The sequence below is a fragment of the Bubalus bubalis genome, chromosome 8 (assembly GCF_019923935.1).
Source record: "Bubalus bubalis isolate 160015118507 breed Murrah chromosome 8, NDDB_SH_1, whole genome shotgun sequence".
Lineage (NCBI taxonomy): Eukaryota > Metazoa > Chordata > Mammalia > Artiodactyla > Bovidae > Bubalus > Bubalus bubalis.
In genome coordinates, this window is record NC_059164.1 from 111,966,888 (window position 1) to 111,982,384 (window position 15,497).

The 15,497-nt window shown below is 45.9% G+C and overlaps 3 non-coding genes across 3 annotated transcripts; all 3 read right to left on the bottom strand.

The window, feature by feature from the left end:
• Positions 1-1,084: 1,084 nt before the first annotated feature.
• On the bottom strand, positions 1,085-1,156 carry TRNAC-GCA. The gene has a single exon. It is a non-coding gene; the product is annotated as a tRNA-Cys (tRNA).
• Positions 1,157-7,227: 6,071 nt separating this feature from the next.
• On the bottom strand, positions 7,228-7,299 carry TRNAC-GCA. Its single transcript has one exon. It is a non-coding gene; the product is annotated as a tRNA-Cys (tRNA).
• Positions 7,300-13,359: 6,060 nt separating this feature from the next.
• On the bottom strand, positions 13,360-13,431 carry TRNAC-GCA. Its single transcript has one exon. It is a non-coding gene; the product is annotated as a tRNA-Cys (tRNA).
• Between the last annotated feature and the right edge of the window lie 2,066 nt (positions 13,432-15,497).

A 15,497-nucleotide genomic window follows, 5' to 3' on the forward strand; every position in this document is an offset into this window, starting at 1 on the left:
CCCTGGAAATAACCATTATCTCACCAACCTTCTGTCTATAAAGACCTATCATATGGATGCCTGGTGTTTTTAGAAGCTAATAAAATATTATGCTCTGCTGACGAATTGGTGTGTTCTCACTTCTGTTTAATTCCCCAAGACTCAGAGATACTTCCTGTATTCAGCAGCAGTGCCTTCTCCTGACCTGGGCTCTTGGGAATAATTATTTGCATCCTCTTCAAATGTTTAGTTCTTGCCTTATTTATTCCCTTCAACTTTTAAAAATTGTGGCAAAATACATGTAGCATGAAACTTATCATCTTAACCAAATGTTTAAGTAAGGACTTCCCAGGGGGCACAGTGGTAAGGAATCTGCCTGTAATGTAGGAGATCCAGGTTCAACCCTGGGTTGGGGAGATCCCTTGGAGAAGGGAATGGCACCCCACTCCAGTATTCTTGCCAGGAAAATCCCATGGACAGAGGAACCTGGCGGGCTACAGTCCATGGGGTCGCAAAGAGTTGGACACAGCTGAGCAATTGAGTATTACACGAGTCAGTGGTATTAAGTACGTTTATGTTGTACAGCCATCGCCACTGTCCAGAACTTTTTCATTTACCAAACGATACCTCTGTCCCCACAAATCGATAGCTGGCCATCCCCACCTCCGCCAGTCCCTGGTACCCACCAGTCTCCTTTCTGTCTCTATGATTTTGATGACCTCATATAAGTCAGCCCTTGCCTTTTTATACTTGTTCTGTTGGTGGACTTTTATTATATCTTTTATTGCAAGCTGCCTCAGATCCTATTTTTTGAAGCTAGCTTGGTATAAACAAATAAAATCAGGATGGTAATAATTAGACACAAGGGAAACACAAAGAAAGCTTCAGGCAGACTTCCTCTACCCCTCCAGGAAATCAATGTGGCTGAGGAGGCAAAAACACAGCACACGAGAAATGTCACAGGAGGAACTGAAGACTTTACGACTTGTTGGAAATTTAGATTCCATGAGGCTAAATGCATAAGAAGGAGGGCCTGTGTATAAGTAGGAGGTATAGCTTCCACTGGGATTAAAAAAAAAAAAAAAAAAGGAAAGAAGCAAGGCACAGGGGGCACCTGGATTTGAACCAGGGACCTCTTGATCTGCAGTCAAATGCTCTACCCCTGAGCTATACCCCCAGCCACCCACAGGGATATCATAGAACAATTCCATAATTGCAGTCTTTCCCAAGCTGTGCTCTCACCATTGTGTGTCTCCCTAGGGAGTTACCTGAGCTGCTTCTCTAGGTGCCCACCTCCACACCTGTCAGAACTGCCCCCCCTTCCTCAGAGTCTCCACACCTATGCCCACCAAACATCCCTCCTCCCAGAGCCCTTCTCACCCACTCCCTCACTATTATCATTATACTGAGGGCAAGAGGAACTCTACCCAGCCCCTTAACGTCTAAGATGCTTCGTTTCTTTTTTCTTTTTCTCCATCTCCCACTCTCTGGTTCAGTTTCCTTTTCCAGGGATCAAGGCCTGGGACCTATAGGAGGCTGTCACGGTCTTGGTTTACTTCAGGAGAGGCGCCTGGCCAAGAAAGCTGCAACCCCAACTTTCTAGCGGGTGGAGAAGAGTGGGCAGGGATGAGCCAAGAGGTCAGCACAGGTCCAGGGTCTGGGACGCGGCTCCAGCCTGCTTCTTCTAGAACTCAGACAGCCCCTGCTGTACAACCATGCAGTCTCTAGGATTAAGACATCATTGCATTTCTGTTTGCGTCTTTCTTGGTTATGTTGTGCCATCCAATTGGGTAAGATTTTCTACTCTTTCTTTGAGATTATTCTGAAGTGAAATTACCCTTCAAGGGCTTCCCAGGTGGCTCAGTGGTAAAGAACCCATCTGCCAATTCAGGAGACATAAGAGACCTGGGTTCGATCCCTGGGTCAGGAAGATCCTCTGGAGAAGAAAATGGCAACCCACTCCAGTATTCTTGCCTGGAGAATCCCCATGGACAGAGAAGCCTGGTGGGCTACAGTCCATGGGATTGTAAAGAGTTGGACAGGACTGAAGTGACCTAGCATGCACATAAAGGAGGGTGGTTCTTTGGCTAAGAGTATGGGAGTAGCTATGCCCCTGCTAGAACCTCCAAACAGACTCTTGAGATCCATTTGTAGGAGAACGTAGGCTTGTCAAGACTCCAAGTCTCCATATACATCCAATGAGGCACTGCAAGGCAGTCTGCCCTTCTTGGGGGGATTAAAAAAAAAAGGCTAAGAGTGTTGGTAAGAGGGTGATTTTTTCCAGATTTATAAAACACTGAATGAACACGCACATACATCTTGGCGCACTTCTCAAATGATTTCCCCAGAGTGGACTCCTACGAGTGGGGATGCAGGGCCCGGAGGAGCTGGCTGGTGCTGTGTCTTGCAGCCCATCAGCAGGCACCAATCCCAGGGGTTCCCCTGAGCCCTGCCCTTCACCTCCCAACCCCCACCGTCCTGCCGGGTTAGGACGTGCACTCTGCCCCGGGCTGGAGTCTGAACCTGGCAGCATCTCAGTGTGGTCATCAGGTCTGGAGCTCAGCTCACAGACCTGCAGCGTCAGACCCCTTGGACCGGCTCACACAATCTCCCTAATCAGGCTCTGAAGGCCCGATGCACAATAAGCCAGAATGCCCTGGAGGTTACCCCGGAAACCAAATTAGCTATCTAAAGGTTGCTTCCTGAGGCTGCAATCAGAGCAAAAGGGAATTGAATGCTCTTGAGGGTTTCTCAGGCCACGGAAAATGATTATGCATTATTCCTGTTCCAAAGTACCGTTCCTTCTTTAGAGGCCAGAATGCTCCGTCACTAAACTGCGAACGTCAGTGTGTGCGCAGGCATCTTTCCTGGATCCCTGCATCCTGCCATCCGGCCTCGACCATGCGCCTCCCTCTCCCCCACCTAGTGTCTCAGCTCTATGATCTGCTCATTGTTGATATACCGTAATCCACGGATTGAGGGATGGAGATAACTGTTTTTCTACAAAAACAACTCAATCTCTATTTTGTGCCCCATTATACCCAGCAGCAGAAATTTAATTAGTCACCTCAGGACTCCCTCAACCATCACCACCTCATCCCATGTCACACCTGAGTTATGAAAGGGCTTTCCCAGTACCACGTGCTGGGGTGGGTGGGATCTGGTCCTGCATGCCGTCTGGACCATGCTGTGACCTTCTGATCCCACCCTGGTCCTCGCCGCGTCTCCTCCCAGGTTCCCTGGCTCTCCCGGCCACACCCAGGCAACCTCCCCCAGCTTCCGCAGGCACAGAGTGGGTGCCAATCTTTATTCCCCTAATCCCCTAGCACCCACACTTTTGGCATTTGAAAATGGAGCACTGACAACTTAACTTGCCTTCCACACGGTCATCCCTCCCCGAGTTGTTAAAGACATAAGATTTACCCAGTTGGGTGGGGGCGGGACGGAGTGCGGCTGGGGGTGGGGTGGGGAGAGCAGCCTTCAAAGACAGGAAACCTGGCTTATGAGCTCTGTTAAGACCCAGCTTCCTAACTGAGCTCTTTGTCTCCCCTCCATGACCCCATTACTCTCCATTCTTCCCAGATGGCTCTGGGTCTTCCTAGGAGGACATGTTACTAAGCGTTTGCCATGAGTCATCACCTTTTGTCTTCAAGCCAAGCCCATGACATAGGTATTCAGCAAGTCCTCTACTTGAGAACCTTCAAGTTGCAAGCTTTCAGAGATGTGAGCCTGCACGGTCATGGCCAGTCACATCAGCTGCGGATGACACTGCAGCTCGCCCTCCGTCTCCTATTGCAGAGGATCCTGCAGCTCTACCATCTCCCACGTCTTCTCCCTCCTCCAGTCAGTCACTCTTCTTGCCTGTTCACGCAATGCCAGCCCCCGTATGCCAGCTGTTCGTCCTGGACTACTGTACTTTTCAAAGAACTGTACTATCAGATTAAAAATGTTTTTGTGTGTGTTTGTTTGCTTGTTATGTATTACTTATGTGAAAAGTATATTATAAACCTATTAGAGTACAGTACTACACAGCCAATTGTGTTAGTTGGGTACCTAGGCTAGATTTATTGGACTTATGAACCAATTGAACTTATGAATGCACTCTCAGAATAGAACTCACTCAAATCATATGCAGGGGACTTACTGTAATTATTATCCCCGATTTACAGATAAAGAAACGAAAGTTTAGAGGAATTCAGTAACCCAGAGAGTCTAACTCCAGAACTAAAGCTGGTGACCATATTGAAAGAATTCTCTCTAAAACACCGACTGAATTGGGTATCTGCCTGGCAGTGCTAGGTAAAACATCAGCCAGTTCCTTACTGTTGATTTCCTTCTAGAATATTTGGGAGATAACGGCTCATCACCCACTGCGTTGGGCCATTAGGTTGTGATCCCCGCTGATGAAGACAGAGGTCACTGTTCATGACAAACCCAGTCTCCAAAAGTCACTCTGGGCCCCCTTCTCATAGACAGACCTCTGGGGCAGCCCTGCTGATGGCCAGCCCCACCACTGCCTGCTGACTCTAGTTTCTCTTTCCTCTTCGAGTGTTAGGGGTATCATCATCCCGAATAGTGGGGCATTCTAGAACTAGAGGTAAGCACTTCCCCCAGTCTCTGGGTGAGATGAGCTGTGGGGGGAACCCTTGAGAACAGGGCGCACCTGGCCTGCATCAGCAGCACTGACGCTCAGGTGTCACACATCTGTCACCTCACCTGTGCTGCTGGTGATGCACTGAGGCCGCTCAGGAGCCAGAAGCCGCAGTGACCTGTTCAAGAGGAACTAAGATCCTGCAGGGAATCTTAGGGGAATAAAGCCCCCCCAAACCAAAAGCTCTTTAAAAAAGAAAAAGATTAACTGGTGTGTTGAGGTGTTGTTAACTTCATTTTAAATTCCCCCATCAAACATTCCTCTCATCATTTTGGTAGGCTTTGGGGATGCTGGCTTACGACCATTGCCTCCTCAGGAGTTGTGAGTGGTTCTATTCCAATCCTCTACCTTTATTAGCTTAAATTCTTTTATAAAGAAGACTTTTTTTTTTTTTTACTTGTTAGTTCTGTTGGAATATAGTTCATATAGAAGAGGTAGAACAAATGCTTGATTCTTCCCTTTATGAGTTTTCAGGACACTGAATTGACGCCTTCGCCATCTCCAGATTTGACAGAGGGCTCCAGTAGTCTTTGAGCATTCCCTTGTTTTATTGTGAGTGTGAACCTATGTGTGTGTGTGTTCATGTGTGAGCAGACCAAATGAAATTGCCAGACGGGGTGGGCTGCCCTGGAAAAGCCTTTAAATCCTTTTACCAAAAATAATTTTTTTCTTACATTTTTTTAGCCACGCCACATATGGGATCTTAGTCTCCCCACCAGGGATTGAACCCCCTGCCCCTGCATTGGAAGGGTAGAGTCTTAACCACTGGACCACCAGGGAAATCCCAAAGAGAAGACTTTAAATAGAAATCAAGTCCAGTCGTGGAGAGTGATTTGTGTGCAAGGTGGAAAGGCTCAAAAGCTTGATGCACAGTGCAGGGAGATGGGACTCACTGGAGAACGGCTGGTTGGAGCCTCCCAGGATGGGAAGGGACCATTGGAGGAGGCTGATTTCTAACAGCACACAGAGTCTTTAGGAAGAATTCCTGAAGAACCAGGAAGGGCCCTGCAAAGGTTCTGGGCTCGGCCCTGAGGGGGTGTGGCCTTGGAGGTGCTGCTCGCCTCAAAATGAGCATGCCTGGGCTCAGAGTGGACTTCTGCACAGACTCTGGATTCTGGCAAAATGCATCAGAAAGGGGAAGGATGTTCAAACTACCCGTGCTGGATTCCCCACCAGTCTTAGTGGGTGAGACCTCATTTAATTTGATTATTTTAAAATATTAAATTGTTATCTTAAAAAGATAAATATGAACTCACAGAATTCATATGCTACAATGTTCAAAAGATATGAAAACTTATGCAGCTGGAAGCAACCAAAAGTCCTTTAGTAGTTAAAAAGTCCTTACTGAATGGATAAATGAACCGTGGTACATAGGACAATGGAATAGCATTCAACACTAAAAAAGAAATGAGTTCTCAAGCCAAGGAAAGACCTGGAGGGAACTTTCATGCGTATGACTAAGTAAAGGAAGTCCATCTGAAAGGCCACAGTAATACTGTACAACATTCAGGAAAAGGCAAAACTGTGGAGACAGTAAAAAGATCAGCGGTTGCCAGGGATTTGGGGGGATAGAGGGAGATATACAGGTAGAGCACAGAGGATTTTCAGGGCAGTGAAAACACTCTGCATTATACTGTAATGAGGCATGTGTGTGTGTTCTCAGAGTGCTCAGGCCTGTCTGACTCTTTGAGACCCCATGGACTGTAGCCCCCAGGCTCCTCTGTTCATGGGATTCTCCAGGCAAGAATACTGGAGTGGGCTGCCGTTTCCTTCTGCAGGAGCTCTTCTCAACCCAGGGATCGAACCCGCATCTCTTGAATCTCCTACATTGGCAGGTGGATTCTTTACCACTGTGCCACCTGGGAAGCCCATAATGATGGATATGTTTATCCAAACCCACAGAATGTACGACACCAGGAGTGAACCCTGATGTAAACAGTGGACTTGCTGACTATGAGGCGTCCCCATATGTTCGTCCCCTGTAACAAATGTCCTGTTCCAGTGGGGGATGTTGATAATGCGAGAGGTTATCCCTATGTAGGGGCAGGGGGTATGCGGGAAATCTCTGTACATTCCTCTCAATTTTGCTGAGAACGTGAAACTGAAAAAAAAAATCTTAAGAATACATTTAAAGATTAAAATGAAGAAAAAAGTACGCAGTGAAAATTCTCCCTCTCTCATCTAACAAGACTCTCTACAAGCATCCCCGGGGAACCTGTGTTAACATTTTTTTATGTTCTCTTCCAGATAGTCTGCACATGTCAGTAAGGAATGCACAGTCTCTCCTTGGCTGTATTTATAAACACAAATGGTAGCATAACAGTACTATGCTATTGCATCTTGCTTTTCTCATCTAATTTAATTTTGTGTAAATCATGGTATTGCTTACCTGGGAACATTTCTCTTTCTAGGACTCAAACCAGCCCCCAGTGCTATGGGGAATATAGTCCTAAGTAAGGATGAAGGGTAGGGGGTGGGGGTCGGTGGATAATTCCAGGCAATAATGAAGGAAAGCTTCCATACCCTCAGCCTTGCTGGTTACACAGGAGAGGGTGCGCTACCACAAGGCCCAGCAAAGGGAAATTTGGGATAATTATAGGGGGCACCCGGATTTGAACCAGGGACCTCTTGATCTGCAGTCAAATGCTCTACCCCTGAGCTATACCCCCTACTGTGAAAAGTAACCTCTCTCCTCACAACTTCTTACTTTGGTGAGACACCTGGGACAGCTGTAATAATTTTAAGACCTGATGTTTATTGAGCATTTATAATGCGCTAGTAAACTGTTCTAAATTTTTATACACTGTATATAATTTTTTATTTTTTTACCATATATAGTTTTAAAAATTATTGTGGTAGAGAGTGCTATCTTCACCACCACCCTCTTTATAGGTAACAATGACACAAAGAATTGAAGCAACTTGTCTGGAGTGTCCCATGGACAGAGGAGCCTGGCGGGCTACGGTCCATAGGGTCACAAAGAGTGGGACATGAATGAAGCAACTACACACACACCCCAAATCACAAAGCTTAAGCTCAGTTGGTAAAGAATCCGCCCGCAATGTGGGAGAACTGGGTTCGATCCCTGGGTTGGGAAGATTCCCCTGGAGAAGGGAAAGGCTACCCACTCCAGTATTCTGGCCTGGAGAATTCCAGGGACTGTATAGTCCATGGAGTTGCAAACAGTCGGACACAACTGAGCATGTCTTTCACTTTTTCTAAGTAACAGAATTCAGAGGTAAAGGACCACCACTATATCCTGCCTCAGCTCAGCTGCCCTGGAGGGTGAATTTCAGGGTCTTGGTGCTTTGGGGCCCAGCCGCCTCCCTGCCCTGTGAACCCAGCAAATGCTCCCCATTTTATAATGGAGTTTTAGGGAATAGACCTAACCAGTGCCTTGAGACAACCCACCTGGAGCTTCTGGAAGTCAGATTGCTTGAACTGAAGTTTCCTAAATTTCTGAATGAATTAACTTTTACAAGTAATACTTTCACATGGCACAGAATTGAAAATGTATAAAATAGGAGCTTCCCTGGTAGTCCAGTGGGTAAGACTCCATGCTTCCACTACAGAGGGCACGGGTTTGATCCCTGGATGGGGAACTAAGATCCCTCATGCCACACAGCCAAATAACAATAATAAATTAAAAATAAAATGTACAAAATAGCATCCAGACAAAAATCAAGACTCTATTCCATCCCAGTCTTCCAGCCACCACATAACCATTTTACTGGTTTCTTGTTGCACGTGCACCTTTGAAAGGGAACATTTTCTCTTAGTACCCCAGGGTTAGCTTAATTTTCATTTATGGTACTGCTTGTATCTGTACATACATGTGTATACACAGCTAGATATAAATGCTTCACACTCACAGTTTTATACACTTTTAAGACAAAACAATTTTAGAAGATCAATACAAACAAAATCACAAACCCAGGAACATTCAAGTTAACAGCAATTTGAATAGCAGATGAAATCATTTTGCTAGAAGAGGCTCTTTGCAACGTGCTTGTGAAGCTGCTCACGTCCAGAGACGCAGGGGTCCCCCAGCTCCTCTGCTAACTGCCTCTATTAACACGCCCTCTGACTCTCAAGGCTCATTTCTCATAGGCTAAAGCTGTTACCAAACTCAGGGGTGGCTGCTCACTGCTCAAAAGCCAATTATCGAGAGGCAAGTGTCAGTAGAAAGGAAATCTGTTTTAATCAGAAAAGCTGGAAGTCTGGTGGATTCATGAGAAGGTGGACTCATGTCCCGAGACCGGCTCCGAACTGTCTGCTCATCCCTGACAGTTTGTAAAGGGGAAAAAAGCGGGAAGAATCTCAGTGAATCGTGGAGGCAAGAGGTTGGGTTGTGTGTCCTCCGTTGCGTGTAACTCTCTGTCCAGGTGTTATCCTGCCCGTCTGATCTGCCTTCAGGATTGCTAAGAGGGTTGTGGGGTAGAGGACTAGTCATCTTTTAATTCTTCTTTTAATCTAGGAAAAGAATCAACAGGTTAGGCAAGGCATGGAGAGCACAAGTCAGGAGCTAGGTTCAACTGCCTAGTGATCTCATTCCGACGAGGAGGTTTTTTCAAGGTTAAGCAGTCAGGGATTTCCCTGGTGGTCCAGTGGTTAAGAATCACATGCCCACTGCAGGGGACATAGGTTCAATTCCTGGTCAGGAACCAAGATTCTGCATGCTGTGGGCAAAAAAATAAATAATTCTTAAAAAAAAAAAAGTTAGAGGGGGACAGAAATGGGCAAAGAGGGAAGGGGCACAAGAGCTGCTTTCAAAGTCAGCCTCTGATCTTCGGTCATCAGTGTTACAGCGAGGCATGGTGACAGGGCATGGCAACCCACTCCGGTATTCTTGCCTGGAGACTCCCATGGACAGAGGAGTCTGGGGGCTACAGGCCATGGGGTCACAAAGAGTCACGACTGAGCGACTGAGCACATGACAACATGATTAGAAACTTGAGTACATGCATCACACTGGGCTCTGATTATAAGAGCCTGCAAACCAGCCACCGTGTGCCTATTATCAAGACAGTTAAGACTGTTATTAAAATGTGAATAGAAACTTTGAAAGAATCGTAGGGGAACTCAAACCACTGAGAAGCACTAGTCTGCAGTCCCCTTCATGCCCAGGCACATCCGGGCTGCCCACAGTGTCAGGCCCAGACCCAGAGGTTTTGACTTCTGCTCCCGAATCTTGGCAAGCCTCCTCTCTTTCATGAATCCCACCCCTCTTCCAACCTCTCCACCAGCCAGCGAGAGGAGCCCTTCTGAGGAGGGCTCCCAGGGAACACGAGTTGGTAAGCTGAGGAACTACATCAGTCTGGTTAGATGGGGCCGCTTAAGTCTGTCCCTGGGGACGGTCCTGCTTTTGGGTCTGTTGTCTCAGCATCCAGTTCATGGAATTAAAATGAAGCTTTGGAAGTTCATTTTGTCCAAGGTGAAATACCTGACATCGTCAAGGCTGTTATAAACTCCATTTAAGAGCTCAGTAGGACTTCCCTGGTGGCCCAGTGGTTAAGACTCTGCCCCCCCACCAATGCTGGGGGCCCAGGTTCAATCCCTGGTTCATCAGGAAAAAGCAAAAAAAAAAGGGTGGGGGGAGTGAATTCAATAGAAGATAGAACTTTGTTTTTGCTATAATAATACAAAAACGCAAGTTTTGAAGCCCAAGATTTTAATGTAAACAATGTTCTTAGCAGGGATGCTGTCAGTAAGTTCTAAGCAAATGAAGCAGAAATGTTGTGGGCACGGTGGTGCACACATAATTCACAAGTGTATCTAAACAGGCTGTGATACTCTACCAATTTATATAAAAGCTGAATTGTTTTTAAGTTTTTAAAAAACTAAATTGTTTTTGTGACATGGCTGATTTAATACAAGAAAAGATTTCATGATGGCTGCATGTGGGTGTGCGTGCGAAGTCGCTTCAGTGGTGTCTGACTCTTTGCAACCCCATGAACTGTAGCCCAATAGGCTCCTCTGTCCATGGGATTCTCCAGGCAAAGATACTGGAGTGGGTTACCATTTCCTCCTCCACGGGATCTTCCTAACTCAGGGATCAAACTCAAACCTGAATCTCTTATGTCTCCTACATCGGCAGGTGGGTTCTTTACCATCAGCGCCACCTGAGAAACCTAGCAGTGTGTGTAAGAAAGTACAAATAGTTGCTGAACACACCTGTATTGCAGTATAGTCACTATCTTAGACACATCTGTCCCCAGTAGCACTAAGATTTTAGAAATGTTTGAGCCTTTGAAGAACTACTTTGTGAAATTAACCCAAGTGTTCTGCAACGGTATTGGTATTAAACCTTTTTTTTTTTTTTTTTTTTTAATATGCACCCAGAATTGTGTTTTGTACAAACCTCCACTGGTGGCTCAGATGGTAAAGAATCTGCCTGTAATGCAGGAGACCCAGGTTCGATCCCTGGGTCAGGAAGATCCCCTGGAGAAGGGAATGGCCGCCCACTCTAGTATTCTTGTCTGGAGAATCCCAGGGACAGAGGAGCCTGGTGGGCTACAGTCCATGGGGTCGCAAAGAGTCAGACATGACTAAACGACTAGCACACTACACTTACACTGACCTGTTGGAAATCCTCAAAGTTTTCAACAAATGGTGTGCCCCAGAACTTCAGCTTTTGAAACCTTTAGAGAGTTGCAATAAATGAAAATAAAATTTGCAAACAGAAAGACATTGAGACATAGTCTTGCAAAAGCAAGAGAGAAACTGAGCACATTAAACAATGAAAGTTCACATGGTGTACAAGAGTTAGTTCTGAATTTCTAAAATTGTGCTTGCAAAGTCTCAAAAGAATCTTTGGCTGAAGTTCTTCATTTCAATTGAATAAATTTACATTCTGTACCTGAAGGGAATGAAATTTTTAAAGCTTGGGATTTTACAACATCTAAATTTGGTGAAATATTCAGAATCATACTCATCTCAAGAGCTTTGTCTAACAAATATTTTTGTAGAAGAAATGTACTTTGAGGGACTTGCCTGGCTGTTCAGTAGTTAAGACTCTCTGTGCTCCCAATGCAGGGGACGAAGTTTCAATCCCTGGTTTGGGAAATAAGATCCCACATGCCACATGATGTGGCCATTAATTTAAAAAATTAAAGAAATGGACTTTGAAGGGAAGCAAAAAGACAAGAAAGATCTGTGAAATTATGTGGCTAAAATGTTTATATACTGCAATATAAGAAAATTGCAACTGGGTACTTTTAAAAGTGCTTCTTTATATTTAAATTTTTTTTCTTTTGTGTTTTGGCTATACACCATGTAGCATGTCTGGTTGAAACTCCCCAACCAAGGATTGAACCTGTGACCCAGGCATTGGGAGCATAGCATCTTAACCATGGGACTACCAGGGAAGTCTCAGAGAACACTTTTCAATTAGCCTACTTTGCTCTGAGCTTACCAGTTACTCCAGCACCTGAATCAGAAGTATTTTCATTAAACATACTTGATCTGCAGAAAAAAGACAATTGAAAGATGCTGTCCAGGGACCTGGAAACCTGTGGGTCTCCTATGTCTCCCCAGAGCCGCCTTGGATCCCAGTCTTACATCTGTCCTGTGGGGAGCAGCCCTCCCTGCTCCTGGCTAACTTCCCTTGTGATGATGAGGAAGGTGGGGCAATGGCTCCTCCCTGGGGCTCTTTCTATCCATCACACCCTGGGGAGCAAGAGGAGCCTCCTGGGACCCTGACCAGCACCTGGCTCCCCATTTCCTTGAAAAAGGCAAGAAGCCAGTGAGGTTTCCCGTGCTGCAGAGCTGTCCCCAGTCCACAGGTGGCTGGTCCAGATGAGCAGGTGCCTTAAGAGGACATTGCAGCCAGATTTCAAAGATTTACCTCATTTATAAAGTTTTATATTGGTCATATGCTGAAATGATTATGTTTTGGATATACTGGATTTTAAAATGTGGAGGGTTGGGTCATTCCTTGGTGGCCCAGTGGTTAGGACTTGGCACTTTCAGAGTGTGGGGGTTTGCTCCCTGATTGGGGAACGAAGATCCCACAAGCTGCAGAGCATGCCCCCTCCACAATAGGAGATTCGTTTTGCTGATGTCGTTTTACTTTATTTTTATGAAAACATTTCGCAGTTTTAATGAGATATAGTTGATATACAATGTAATATCAAAGGTGTACAACATGATTTGATACATGTATATATTGACAAATGATCACCACAATAGGTCTAGTTAACATCAGGCACCTCATATAGTTACACTTCCCCCCTTGTTATGAGAACTTTCAAGATCTACTCTCTTAGCAACTTTCAAATATACAATAAAATATTGTTAATATAGTGACTATAGTCACCATGCTGTACATTGCACCCCAAGATTTATTTATCTAATTCTGTACCTTTTGACCCCCTTCACCCATCTTCCCTTTTTTACTTTGAATATTTAAGGTGGCTACTAGTGAATGTAAATTCAGATATGTAGCTTGCATTCCGTTTCTGGAGGGAGCACTGGTGGAGACCTTGGACTTGGGAAAACCAACCTGGCTGGTGGGCTGAAAGGATTGGATTGCCGGTCATCCCCAAATCCTGATCTTGCAGGTCTCCTGTGGGGATGAAACGACAGTGCAAAGATAGGAAGGAATCTCTCTTCTGATGGGAAAGAGTCGGTGGGTGTTGTTTTCAGGGTGCAGGGGTTGCTTGAACTACAGGGAGTTACAGGGACCCAAGGAAGGTCGACTATGCTAAACTCCAAAATGGAACATCAGAAGGGGGCACCCGGATTTGAACCAGGGACCTCTTGATCTGCAGTCAAATGCTCTACCCCTGAGCTATACCCCCTGATGTTATATGACAGACTCAACTCACACCTTTATGCTGCTGTAGCTACATCTGGACCCTGCCAAACTCCGCAGCCCCGCCATGGGCTCCAACACCCATTGTCATTCCAGACTGGCCCTCCTGCTCTGAAATCCAACCGATCTTCCTCTTCAGGTTGGTGGGAAGATTGATTCGGTCACAGTCTTCAGCCCACACCCGGAAGTGGAGAGGTTGAGGCCCTCTGACCCGGAAGTGCAGAGGTTGAGGCACTCTCGGGTTAGCAGGAGAAAACGCGGGTGGCTCGGAACTCTCCTACACTGCCAAACTTGGGTCCGAGCCCGGCCCGCCTTGTTCGTCCTGCTCTATCTGCCCTTTGCCCTTCGGTCTCGTTCTCCGTCTCCTCTTCTTCGCTGCCTATCTTTCCTCTTCCCACCACCCTCCAAGCCCCTCAGGGCTCTGCTCTCCTAACCGCCAGACCTCGGCTAGTCCTCCTTCCTCCAGCCCAATCAAGCAGTGCCCTTCTTTCAAACTCATTTCTTGAGTTCGGAAGACCAGGCCTGATGAATACAAGGCAGACCATTTATTTCCAAAAACGAAATAGGAAGCTAAGAAAATTGTGAGTATAACAGGAGCGACACTGGAGGACTTTTCCATTGTAATTGTTGCTGCTGCTGCTACTGCTGCTAAGTCGCTTCAGCCGTATCTGACTCTGTGCGACCCCACAGACGGCAGCCCACCAGGCTCCCCCGTCCCTGGGATTCTCCAGGCAAGAACACTGGAGTGGGTTGCCATTTCATGAAAGTGAAAAGTGAAAGGGAAGTCGCTCAGTCGTGTCCTACTCTTAGCGGCCCCATGGACTGCAGCCCACCAGGCTCCTCCGTCCATGGGATTTTCCAGGCAAGAGTACTGGAGTGGGGTGCCATTGCCTTCTCCGATTGTAATTGTTAGAACATCTAAAACAGCGGAAGGACAGAACACCTGACACCCGGACCCAGGAAAACATTACAAACGTGAGGAAAGATCGTCACAGGTGCCTGAGCTGTGTCGCAACAACCCTCTGACGCAGGGCTGTGATCAGTAAGTACCCCGGCGGCAGAGCGGAGGAACCAAAGGCGCAGGGATGTGCAGTAAGCTGTCCAAGGCGACGTGATTAGTAAGCCAGATGCAAACTCAGGCCGCCTGCCGCTGGAGCCCACACACTTAACCCCGTGCTTTACTGCCCAGAGTTAGAGCGGTCGTGAATTCAGACGGGAAAGGAAAGGTTATTTACATAAATGAAACTGGGAGAGTTTAATTAGCTATTTGGGAAAAATAATTAAAGTAGCAACGCACCTTCTTTTTGCACATCAAAACACAGCCCAAGAGGATTAAAGCATTGTGTATAACAAAACCAAACATACAGGAGAAGAGAATATAAATGAATACCTAACTAATGTCTGAACAGCAGGGAAGGTATGGAAGAAATTCCCACAGAAAATATCAATAGTTTTGGCTACATAAACATGAAGAGTTTAGGAATATGAACAAAACTGGGAGATTAATGGCAAGTTGGGAAAATATTTTTGTAATTTATCACGAACTATTGCAAATAAATTAACGTGTAAAGGGCCCACGTAGGCCATCAATGCATTGATGGTGCATACTCAGTTGCATCTGACTCTTTGGGACTCCATGGGCTGTAGTCTGCCAGGCTCTTCTGTCCATGGAAGTTTTCCAGGCAATAATACTAGAGCAGATTGCCATCTCCTACTCCAAGGGATCTTCCTGACTGAGGGATTGAACTTATGACTTGTGGAAGTGTCCTGTAAGTCTGCTGCACTGCAGGCAGTTTCTTTACCACTGTGCCACCTGGGCTTCCTTTCATTGAATTAGGGTAGATCTCAGACCAAAGAAATGCAAATTAAAATATAACATTTACCACCTATCAAATGAGGAAAAAATTAATATTATCATACTAGTAGTATACATTGGGACTGTAAATTGGTATACAATCTTTCTTGAGGGGAAGGGCAGTGTCAAACCAGAGATTAGTTAAAATAATTAATTCCCTTTGACTTGGTAATTTCCTTTGTTGAAATCCATCCTTA